Below are 12,546 nucleotides of genomic sequence, written 5' to 3' on the forward strand. Positions count from 1 at the left end.
CCTATACTGAATCCAGATGGAAGTAATTTTATTTCTTCCAGTTAAAATTGCAGTATTTTTACGTTAAAATTATTAAGACAGAAAGCAGACCAATAGAGAAATTGGGAGAGATGATAAACAAATAGATAAAGTAGATGTCCCTAACTTATATCCCTAGATTACCAAGATTTCAGTGTATTAGTTTTGGGTCTGGACTGGGTAGGGTTCTCACACCCCCAATTTGTGGCCTTTGGCTAATTGTTTTAGTATTCCAAAGTGACTTCTGGGAAGCTTTTTTTTGTTTTTGGCTGACATTTTCAGATTGTCATTTTTTCCTGTAGGTCCTCTAGGAATAGTTAAGCCCTGCTTTTAGATTTAATATTCACCTTGAGGAGCCAATGTTTGAGGGCTGTTATCCCAGGTGACTTTTTATTTTTTTTTTTCCTTTTTTGTCTTTTTTCCTTTTTGTCTTTGTTATCCCAGGTGACTTTTTATTTTTTTTTTCCTTTTTGTCTTTTTTACTGACCGGTAACAGGATCGCAACCCTCGGTGTCACGCCTGCACCGGGGACCGGCAACGGGACCGCAACCCTCGGTGTTGCACCCGCACCGTGCTCAGCCAGTGAGTGGGAACCGGTCTCCACATGGGATCCGAACCCTCGGCAGGAGTACCACCGCGCTCCCAAGCGGCGCACTCTCCAGTGCGCCACCGGGCCGGCCCACAGGTGACTTTTTAAATTGGGGTGTTGCTAAATGCAGCTTCTCTAATGTTGTTTCTTTGATTATAGACTACACAGTTATATACTACCACCATATCAGTGGAAAAATGTGCTATGTGATTTAACTCTATTCCCCCAATGTAGCTCTTAAAATTATTCTGTATGTGTATGTGTTTTACTTTTTGTTACTATTTTTATTTTTTTAATTTCTGTTATAGTTTTGATTATTACAAAAGTAATGAATTTTCACTAAAATTTTAAACAATGCTGAAGTATATGAATTTAAAAGTAAGAGTATTCTCCTTACCCTACCCTAATTCCATACCCCCAAGGTAAACTGTTAACAATTTGATAATGTATCCATCCAGATCTTTTTTCTATGCATATTCAAACATACATATGTACTGCAATGTATCTCATAAATTAAATTTTTAAATGTTTTGTTTTACTTAAGTCTCTCTTCTTTTTATTTCACTTGTTTAATCTGTTTAAGAAGGAAAAACAAGGAAAGGAATGGTTTTTATTCAAAAATTTCAGAAAGTAAAAACTGAAGTCCTGACCTGTCAGTAGATTTTGCCCCTTTCAGATATTAGGATTTTTACCTAGCAAGGCAGGTCATTTCTCCCATAGGGAATAATGTTGTAATTAAGGTAATGTTCCCAAGTAGGGACTTAACACACAATAAAATACAGTTATAATATCAAAATAAACATAAAACTATAAGCCTCTATATTTAAAATAATATTAGCTTTTAAGGTGTATGACATGACTTTAAAATTCAGTAGCTACTAAAATATTGAAATATATAAGAAGTTATACTAAGGAAGTAAATCAGCATATTTGATAGAAAACAATTCTATCAAACTGAACAGAAATGAATACGTTTATAATAATTTTAAAGTGCTTTTCCTCCTAAAATGTATAACTATTTACAGATATTTCATAGAGTCTTGAGATCGAAAAATACCTGAGGTTTGCGTTTATCAATTAACCATCAGAACTTTAAGCTAGAATTATCTTCCTAAATATATAATTTCATCTTTAGGTAGCCCTATTCTTAGAAGTTTATTCTTTTCATTTAACTGAAGTCTTTTGACCTGTAGTTTACACATTTGGTCTGTCTTCAGAGACCTCAAAGATGTAATCTTTTTAAAGGTGATATCCTGTATCAGAACTCTGACTGCAAATGACAAAAAACGCAGCTCCAACTGACCTAAGCAAAAATAGGAATGCAATGGCTGATGTAATTTAACAGTCCAGGGATAGTACTAGTTTCGGATGAATTTGAAGGGATGGGTGGGTCATCAAATATGAGGATATTTCAAAAAGTTCATGGAAAAATAGAATTAAAAGATAGTGTGAATCTTTCCATGAACTTTTTGAAGACCCCTCATATACATCAGGAGCTACTACTACAAATCAGGAGTATCGCGGGAGCCCCAAATCTGAAAGGGCACTCGCATAGTGTTCGCTTATTCCAGAGAAACTTACCCAATATTACAGTAGGTAGAGACAGGTTTATTAGACTTACAGGAGGTGCTGATGGTGGCAGATCAGCTAGAAATCCACACCGCCACAGGGTACATAAAACAGTTATATAGTGAACAGATCAAAGTAGAGGTGTAAATCATGTGCATGCTTATGTGCCCTTCACCCAACTCAGAGCTCGAAGAGATCTGGCCAAGTAGATAAGTTAACCCCTCCTGTCACTAGAATAGGTAACACCAGTGTTCTAAATCCATTTACATACTAATTCATTTACCCAGGGCTCCTGCTTCCTGCTGTCTTCCATTTGTCTTAAAGAAGTCATGCTTTACCTTAGGTGAACTACCTTGGCGAGGGCTAGTTTCCCCAGGGGAGGGGGAACTCTGGCATGAACAGGGAGGGTGGATACCTTACAACAGGTGATGCTGAACAGCCAAAAACCAAATGTCTACTACCATGCTGTAACATATTTGAAGTTGTGTCTTGTGTCCCCTGAGGCTTCTTTAAGTTAATCATTGCATTATCTTTCACCCTACCTCCATAAGACATATTCAAGTCTCCTCCAGATCATGGTCAATATGAATCCTCTCCAAGGCTGGCCAGTTAGCTCAGTTGGTTAGAGTGTGGTGTTGTAAACACCAAGGTCAGGTGTTTGAATCCCTGTACTGGCCAGCCACCAAAATACATATAAATATATGAATCCTCTCTAAATTGTCTTTATCATTTGCTAATGGTTTGTGCTCAGAGTTTAATGCAATACCCAAAGTGAGGTTTTAGGACTATGGTAGGATGATCCTGTCTTTGTTCTATTAATGTAGCCAAAATCAAAATATTCACTTAGTACCTATTCTCATGTATAGATTTTCCTACATATGTCATTTTAAGGCATGTTTTTCACATCCTGTACCTGAGCAGTTGGCTTTTTCAAAATGTTCTGTGTCACTTGGTTGCATTCAGCACCTCAATTCTGATGTCCATACCTCTTTTAAAAGTTCTTTAGGAAAAGGCTTGTTTATAAGATGCTATTCATCACTCAAAATAGAACAGATACCAGAAAACAACTTAAACTAGCTTTAAAACAGTAACAGGAAAAAGTAAATCCTATTTTCAAGCAAGACTTGATACTGCAGTTTAAGCAGTGTGATCAAGACACAATTGCTCTCTCCACTTCAAAGCTCTGAATTATCCAGTCTGGCTCTATTCTGTGAAAGCTCTTACTTTGCGATCCTAAAATGGCTGCCACATGCTTTCTTGTTCCTATCCAGTGGAAAAGAGCTTATCCCCTCCCACACCATCTGGAAAGTCCAGGTCTGCAGTCTTTTTTCTTTTCTTTTTTTTTTTTTTTTCTGGCAGCTGGCCTGGATGAGAATCTGAACCCTTGACCTTGATGTGCAGTCTGATTCAGCCATCTCAGGTAACATGCCTGTTCTCAAATCAGACATTCATGGTCTGGGGGGAAGGAAAGTTTCATGCTCAATAGTTAGGTCTGAGCTGCACCATTGGCACTGAAAGCCAAGAATGGGAAGCAAGTTGACTTCCCTAGAAAAACATGGACTGCAAGGTACATGGGTGAGATTATCAAGAAAATTGGTATTGAATACTGGCACCCCAAAAGCACCAAGAGGATGTAAATTCTAATCAATGCCTTTTTCCTCCCTCCATACATTTCTCTGTCATAAGTAACGTACTTCAAAAAGGAGCTGGAGTCATTCTTAACACTGAAGCTTCCAGTAAGCTTCTTCTGTTGAGATTTCAGGTATTCCATCTCCCCTGTCTGGTTCTCTTATTTCTCTTCTTTATTCCTTCAGCTCACTTTTACAACTCAGCATCATAGAGGATAGACAGGTAGGACCTACTAGATTTACAGAAGGTGGAGCAAGGGAAGAAGTTATACTTACCTTGTAGCAACTGCCCACCAACTGTGATTCAGACAACTTCAAAAAAATGGGTGGAACCACCAGAGGCATTTTGGCCTGTGAATGTGAGTCTGAAGTACTAAAGATGGCCCCGTTGACTGAAATAATGACCTATATTGTAAAGCTGAGTCACCCCTGGGAAAGCCAAAGTAACCTTATCCACCAGCGTCTGTGAAAAGGACTAGTGCAAATTCAAGCGACAAAGGTGGATGATAAAAGTGGGCATGGATGACCTGGGCATCAAAGAGCTAAAACGATTACCCATATGATGATATATATATATATATATATATATTCTGTGATGGCAAAGGCCCATTCTGATACTATCATAGGGTGAGAAAAAAATTGCTTTGCATTTTGCATTCACTATGCTAGGCACTTTGATAGGTTGACCTTATTTAACTATTTCAACATTACAAATGAATAGAGCAAGGTTGAGAGAGGTTAAGTAACATTCTCAAAATCACAGAGCTACTAAGTGGTAGCCCTAGGATTTAAAAACAGATCTGACCTAATTTACAGTTCATTCTCTCTCCATTGTATCAGTGGTTCACAAATCTAACCCTAAATCAGAATCTCTAGGGATGTGGCCTAGAAAGGTATATATTTGCAAAGCACCCTCTGGTGCTTATAACAAAATACCTGGAACTGGGTGATTTATAAAGAAAAATGAAATTTATTGCTTATAGTTTCTGAGGCTAGGAAGTCCAAAGTCCATCTGGTGGTGGTGACAGTGACCCAGGGGTCTCACATTGCAAGATGGTGGAAGCAGAGAGAGCAGAGAGAAAGACAGACACTCCTCTCTCTTCTTATAAAGCCTTCAGAACCATGCCTCTGACCACCATTTTTAATCCATTCACTATAGCATGGCCCTATAATCCAATCACCTCTTCAAGGCTCCACCTTTCAATTACCATGATAGGCTTTCCCACCCTCTTATCAGTCACAGTGGGGACCAAGTTTCTGATACATAAAACACAAGGGACACAATTCAAGCTTCAGTGAGTTTGGGGGGGGGAGCATAATTCAATCCACTACAGTGCCCAAAGTGATTCTGAGGATCAGCCAGGTAAGGAAATGACTATAATAGCCTATAAAACCTTTGGTGTGGTGGCCTTGCCTGTTCTACTTGTACACTCCATCTGTAACTGAAAATCTTAAGAGAAACTACATATGCTAAATGAAAGTTAATGGTCCAGATTTAGACACAAAGAACTCTCACCCTGTTATGGGGAAGCTCTCTGAATGAAAAGGTTGGGAGAAATAACAGTCGCTTTCTTCTTTTACTTTAAAGTATATAACTCCAACACTTGCCACATAATTCAGAAAACTCACATTCATGGGCCAGCGAATCATAGAAAAGTTTATTTGCTTCATCAATTAATTTATTTTTAGAAATAAGCAGAAAAGAGTTGTGCTCATACACAGATCAAATCTTTGGGAAACATCATCTGCCACAGCACTTCTCAAACTTTAATGTGCATGCAAATCACTTGGGAATCTCATTAAAATGCACATAAGATTGCTCCTGAAACTTGGCTGTCTGCACACTGGAATCACCTGAGAAGTTAAAAAAAAACAAAACACTGATGTCTGGGTCCCACCTCCAGAGAATGACTTAATTAGCATGGGGTGCAGCCCAGGCATCATACTTTTTAAGTTTTCCAGGTAATACTATTGTGCAGCAAAGTTTGACAGCCACTGATCTACCATGTGAAAAGTATAAACAAAATATAATTAATTAGACTATTAGCCTAATAAGAGATCCTAAGTTTCTTGAGTATCTAGTTTGTTTTTGAATCCCTCACCATGTACTGGGTATATTAGGTCTAATAAAAGTTGCCTGAATTGAATTGCATAGCATAAAGCTCCCACCTCTGAAAACTGCCCTTACCAGTTGACACAAAGCCTCTACATGGGTCCAAATCCTATTAGTTAGATAAATTCATCCGTCAAGCCTGATAAAATCCTATGATGCCAGGCCCAAGTTCTTTTCCTTGCCTGTTAGACAAACCTAAACATATACCCAGGGAAGTGGCTGTGATTGCCCTTCAGAGTAATTTGACCCTTCATGAAAAGATACCCCTTGTGAAGGTGCTCTTGGAAACTATTTTATCACTAAAGCTATGCTCCTAATCTCACAAAAACTAAGAAAAGCCCTTTCAACAAATGATAAATCAGCTGGCAGGGAAACTGGATTCAGAGTAATGGAATTCTTAAAGATATTTTCTGCCCTTTCTGGCTGCAGACGTTTGTCTTAGCAGTTGATCACATGCTAGCAGCCAAAGTTTCAAAGACAATACTAGTATAAGCAGTCACTATTCCCTTCCAGATTGAGTCCAAGATGCAAATTACCTCAGTTCAAGAATAACCTTATAGACCCACAGAACTTTAGAACCAAGAGGACCCTGAGAAAATGCCTGCTCCAACCACATTTACTGATGTGAAAATTGAGACCCAGACTGATGATGTGACTTAAAATTTCACATCTAATTTGTAGACTATAATTTCTTCTCCTGGCTCCTGGTCCATTAGCACTATTCCCTATTTGACAGAGTTTCTAACCATAATCAATAACATTTGTTACACCAGGTTAAACCTTAATTGACAGAGTTTATCTGGTAATGATATAACTATGCCTATATGACATCAACCACAACACAGGCAGGCCAAGGATAGTTCTTTAAAGGAATATGTTTAGCGTTAGATTAAAGAACATGACAGAAATATAAAATAAATTAAAATTTGGCATGCTTTTGTATAACTGGTGAATAGGAAATGAGAAACCATTTGGCCTTGGCAATTAGAATAGTCTCTTTTGGAGTAACACCATTGTAACCCTGTTGTGGTAGCCATGAGAAGCACCTCCCAGATCTCCAGCTACAGGGATTATAATTGACTAAGGGTGCTATCTGCTACACACTGAAATCCATCACTGCATTTGCACTGAGGCCATGCTTCCCAGCATGGCAGGGATATTAAGTCAGGGCCTTTCCTGGGAGATGCAGAACTCTGACAGGCAACTCGGGCTCAAGAACACCCCACCAGCCTTGCCAAATTTTCCTTAAAATTATGCTGTAATCTAATATGCTTCCAACAACATTTTTTCCTTCTGCCTTTCCTACATTCGGAGACCTGCATTCACACCTGCACCACAACAGTCAGATGGCTCTCCTAGCCTCTCTCTGCTCGCAGCTCATATTCTCTCACAGGTGTTTCCCCTAATAAATTTCTTGCATGTTCAGTCCTATCTTGGATCAAACTGACACTCCTAGTGAAAGAAATTCAATTAGAGGGCTGTGGGGTAAATCATGTTTACATAACATAAATTCCATTTATTATTTTTCAACTTTTGGGGTCAGTAATTGTGATTAAAGAACGGAACATAAATCTTTCCAACCATGATTTTTTTTTTTTTGCTACTGGCTGATAAGGGGATCCAACCCTTGACCAGTGTTATCAGTGCCATGCTCCACCAATTAAGCCAATCTTGATAATACTTGAGTTGGAAAAGAGAAGGCAAAGAGGAGGTAGGGGGAGAATAGAGGCCAAAATACCTCATCTTACAAAAAGAGAAGGTAAGAGACACAGTTAGAATTTGATGGAATAAGAATTAAGTTTTAAGTATGTTATTGTAAATTATAAAACTAATCGATAAAGTAAGAATTGAGTTCTGTCAAAACGTGGAAAGAATTGGGATGGGATAAATTCAATGATCAAATCCTAGCTTAATATAGCAGGAAATCAATAAAGATGCTATTTCCTGTTCTGGATTGGATTCAGAAGTTGCAACAGAAACTGGGCTGGGTCCAGGATTGGACTGGATCTAATAATGAACTGGATCGGATACAGTTAGAGGCCTTAGACCTCTAGCTGGGTGAGACAGAAACTGGCAGTAAATGGCAATTACTGTAGGGCATGGGAACTCTAGCTTTCAGAGATTCACAGAGATTTTGTTCTCTATCCTCTTCATTTCTTTTTCTTGTGTGCTTAGGTAGGGAAAAACTATTGTCTAAATTGATCAAGACTATCTCGGAGCCAAAACCAAGATTTAATGTAAAAATGGGATCTTTAATGTCTACTTTTACACTTATAAGTATTAGGCTGCAGGAGCAGCAAATGCTTACAAAGATGGTGAAATCTTAATAAAGATAACTTAAAGTTATGGTGGAATGTTCCAAAATGAGCAGCACTACATTTTAAGAAGTGCATTTAAAAATTAGGGTTCCCAAATTGGACTTATCCAGGAATGCCTATTGATGTGCAGAAGCTTCTTTTAAAAGATTTCAAATTTTTTACTGCTTCTTTTAAAAAACTACAAAAGGCAAACAAAAAGCTTAAGTGCTTAACTGATAAGAAAAATTGAATCTACTAATACTTTGGCTCCCTTACTCACTCACCCCAAAGGTGAAAAGAAAGCTAGATGAAGTGTTTATAAAAAATATGCCCTCAGATAAAGTAGGCTTGCTTTTTCAGCTATCCATGCTAAGTCCAGGTATAGAGAATATTTTCTTTGCCCTATTTGTTAATGGTCTCTGCCCTGAACTTAGTAAATATTTTTATGTATGTGTGTATGTATGTATTTGTTTATTTATTTTTCATTGAAACATAAGTGATTGTACATATCCATGTGGTACAGCATTGAATATCAACCTGTGTGCAATATGTGATGCTCAAATCAGAATAATTAGTATATTCAACATTACACAATATAATCATTTTTTGTGGCTCTTTACCACTTCTCCCTAATTCCTCCCACCCTCTGCTTCTCACCACTGGCGGCCTCAGTTCTGTTCTCTCCTTTTGAAAGTTCAACATATTATTGTGATTGTTGTATATTTCTTTCTTTTTTCATTTGTTTATTTTTTTAGCTCTCACTTATGAGTGAGGACATGCAGTATTTCTCTTTCTATGCCTGACTTATTTCACTTAACATAATTTTCTCTAAGTTCATCCATGTTGCTGCAAATGGCAGAATTTCATTCTTTTTTATGGCAGAGTAGTATTCCGTTGAGTATATATACAACATTTTCCTTATCCCATCATCCATTAATGGACATTTAGGTCGGTTCCAACTCTTGCCTATTGTAAACAAAGCTGCAATGAACATGGGAGTGCAGGAATCCCTTTGACATGATGATTTCCATTCCTTTGGGTATATACCCAGCAGTGGGATTGCTGGATCATATGGCAGTTCTATCTGTGCCTATTTGAGAAACCTACATACTGTTTTCCATAATGGCTGCACTAACTTACACTCCCACCAACAGTGTAGGAGGGTTTCCCTTTCTCTGCTCCTCACCAGCATTCTCTGTCTTTTTTATAATAGCCAGTGTAACTGGGGTGAGATGATATTTCAGTGTGGTTTTGATTTGCATTTCCCTGATGTTTAGAGACGTTGAGCATTTTTGCATGTGTCCATTGGCCATTTGTATATCTTCCTTTCAGAAATGCCTATTCAGCTTCTTTGCCCATTTTTTAATTGGGTTACTTTTTATTTTTACTGTGAAGTGTAAGCTCACCAAGGAAGGAGATGGTGGCCAGGTAAAGGAAGAAGAGAAGATTTCATAAGCAAGCTGCAAGCGGACCTGTCTGGCTGAGCCAAAAAAATGGCATCAGCACTAAGAAGCAGTTGGGTGTCTTCTTCATAGGGTTAAGACTGGCATCTGGCTTAGCCTAGGAAGATGGTTACAGTGTTCCATTTCAGGTACAGCTTGCTCATGGGAACAGAGACTTGGGGAGACAGAAACCTTGGGCTAGCTGGGGGAGCAGTTCCAATGTTACACTTTGGGTAGAACCTGCTCAGCCTACTCCTGGGAGCAGAGACATAGGGAAGCAGAGACCTTGAAGAACGAAACTCAGAGAAACAAAACTGAAGGGTGCAGGGAGGGTTGTAAAAGTCAGTTCTCAGTTCTAGGGACCTAACATTAAGTTGTCTGAGTTCTTATATATTCTGGATATTATTCCCTTGTTGTATGCATTGTTTGCAAATATTTTCTCCCATTCTGTAGGTTGTCTTTTTGCTCTGTTAATTGTTTCTTTTGCTGTGCAGAAGCTTTTTATTTGGTATAATCTCATTTGTTTATTTTTTTCTTCTGTTGCCTGTGCTTTTGGGGTCTTATTCATAAAGTCTTTGCCCAGTCCTACTTCCTGAAGTGTCTCCATATGTTTTCTTCTAGGAAGTTTATAGTGTCAGGTCTTATATTTAAGTCTTTAATCCATTTCAAGTTGAGTTTGGTATATGATGAGAGGTATGGGCCTAGTTTCATTCTTCCACATATGAATGTCCAGTTTTCCCAGCACTATTTATTGAAGAGGCAGTCTTTTCTCTAATGTATGTCCTTTGTCAAAGATCAGTTGGCTGTAAGTTTATGGGTTGATTTCTGGGTTCTCTATTCTGTGAACTTAGTATTTTATTAAGGAAATAGGAGTGAAGTTAAAAAGACTGCCTGTTGAATTAAATTGATCTCCAAAATAAAGCTCTCTGATAGTTAGCTGGCTATTTTGAAAAGTTTGTAAAAGAAATTTATATTTTTAAAGAAATCTTCATTTGTAAGGTTGTCTGTCTCCCTACACCAGAAGAGAGGGAGAACTGAGTCACTAGAAACTCTTACAATGGAAAAGGCATTGGTTTAAATTTATATAACAAGCCTTTGGTTTAAGGTGCTTTTTCTGGCTATCCTGTCTTAACTGGTCCTTTACCTATACCCTCTGATATAGTTTGGATATGTTTGTCCCTGCAAACTTTGTCTCTTCAAAGCTCATGTTGAAATCTGATCCCCAATGTGGCAGTGTTGGGAGCTGTTTGTGTCATAGGGGGTGGATCCCTTGTGAATAGATTAATACCCTCCCTGGGGAGGGGCGGGTAGTGAGTGAGCTCTCTCTCTGTTAGTTCCCACAAGAGCTGGTTTTTTAAAAGGACCCTGGCACTGCTCTTCTCTCTCTTGCTTCTTCTTGCTATGTGATATGCTTGTACTTGTAGGCTGCACTGCCACTTTCTGCCATGAGAAGCAGCCTGAGGCCCCTGCCAGATGCAGCTGCCCCAGAATTGTGAGCCAAATAAACTTCTTTTCTTTATAAAATACCCAGTCTCAGGTATTCTGCTATAGAAACACAAAAATGGACTGATACACCTTCCTTCCTTGGTTTGGGCAAATGTGGCTTTTGATGATATTTAGGCCTGAAGTTTCAGCTTTGTGCTTTTGAGAAGTAAATTTTCTACCTCGTTTTAACTAACCTTTCCCTTTAGAAACACAAATTTAGAGTAAATAAAAAAACTTAAATGGTTATTAAAACAAGATAAGTAAAGCAGTGGTAGTGTTAGAACATTGATTAAATCTACCAAAATTTGGGTAGGCCAGAGCATAATTGTTGGGATGTCCCCAAACATTATAGAGACCCCAAACCAGCCTACTCTATTTACATCAGTTTGGAGAAATTTAAAAAGTCAAAAGACAGAAATTACAATGAGCAAACTAGCCAACAATCAGTTCTGGCAATAGACAGGTCAATTAAGAAAAGGGCAAGTGTCCTTTGACTCAATCCCTTGTTGGAATGGGATAAAAGTTTATTGATGAACTTGTCATAGTTTCAATACTTTTTTCAGTAACTTGAAGTCTTAAAGTCATGTAAAATTAAAAAATAGACACTCATTAACTGTCTGAATCATTTCTAAGTAGGTTAAAACAGTGAAACAAGCTGAACTTAGGTTTACAGTATATATACTTCAATATCTTGTTTTTATACATTTTAGAGAAGCTAAATATATTTGGGTCTGATAGTAAACATGAAAAATTGTGTTATGAGGAAACATGCTTATAAAAATTATGAAATCATTCTCATCTACACAATGCTGCTATAAAACAGTTCAAAATTGCTTGCTGCATAGAATTTCACTATAGATTAATGTTGTCAGAGTTTAAAATTATTCTAATTAATATGTGGTAATTAAAACCACTTTTTAGAGAAAGTAAGATGTGGTTTTGGTAAGTGAAGCTTACATGAAAGATGTGTTTTAGCTAAGGGGAAAAAAAAGGTAATTTTTGACTTCAAGTAGAATGATTGGTTGTTCCAAAATAAGAAAGAAGAAAGGTTGAAGAATTGTGGATGATGAATCTTGTGAAAGGAATTTTATGTGTGAGCAAGCTGGCTAAAATTAGAGGAGAATCGCTTATAAGTTTATCTAAAAATTGAACATCAATATCAAAAAGTACATTAGTACAAAACTAGAATTTGGTTATTTAGCCTCGTGCACTCTTTATTAGATCATTTGACTTTTCAAAAATTGAGTTTCCTCCTTATAAAAGAGTAAGGTTTTTGCTTTTTGAAATGTTTCAATTATCACTTTGGCTAAGTGAATGTTTGATAACATATACCAGTCCTAATTGTTGTTATGTGAGATTATTGTAGGCCACAGAAATAACCAAATTTCCTTATCACTTGCATCTT

At 37.6% G+C, this 12,546-nt stretch overlaps 1 non-coding gene across 1 annotated transcript; it reads left to right on the forward strand.

Annotated features, from left to right (window-relative positions):
- Nucleotides 1–2,779: 2,779 nt before the first annotated feature.
- On the forward strand, nt 2,780–2,854 carry TRNAY-GUA. Its single transcript has one exon. It is a non-coding gene; the product is annotated as a tRNA-Tyr (tRNA).
- Nucleotides 2,855–12,546: the final 9,692 nt, after the last annotated feature.

The sequence above is a fragment of the Galeopterus variegatus genome, unplaced genomic scaffold (genome assembly GCF_000696425.1).
Source record: "Galeopterus variegatus unplaced genomic scaffold, G_variegatus-3.0.2 Scaffold8898, whole genome shotgun sequence".
NCBI classification, from domain to species: domain Eukaryota; kingdom Metazoa; phylum Chordata; class Mammalia; order Dermoptera; family Cynocephalidae; genus Galeopterus; species Galeopterus variegatus.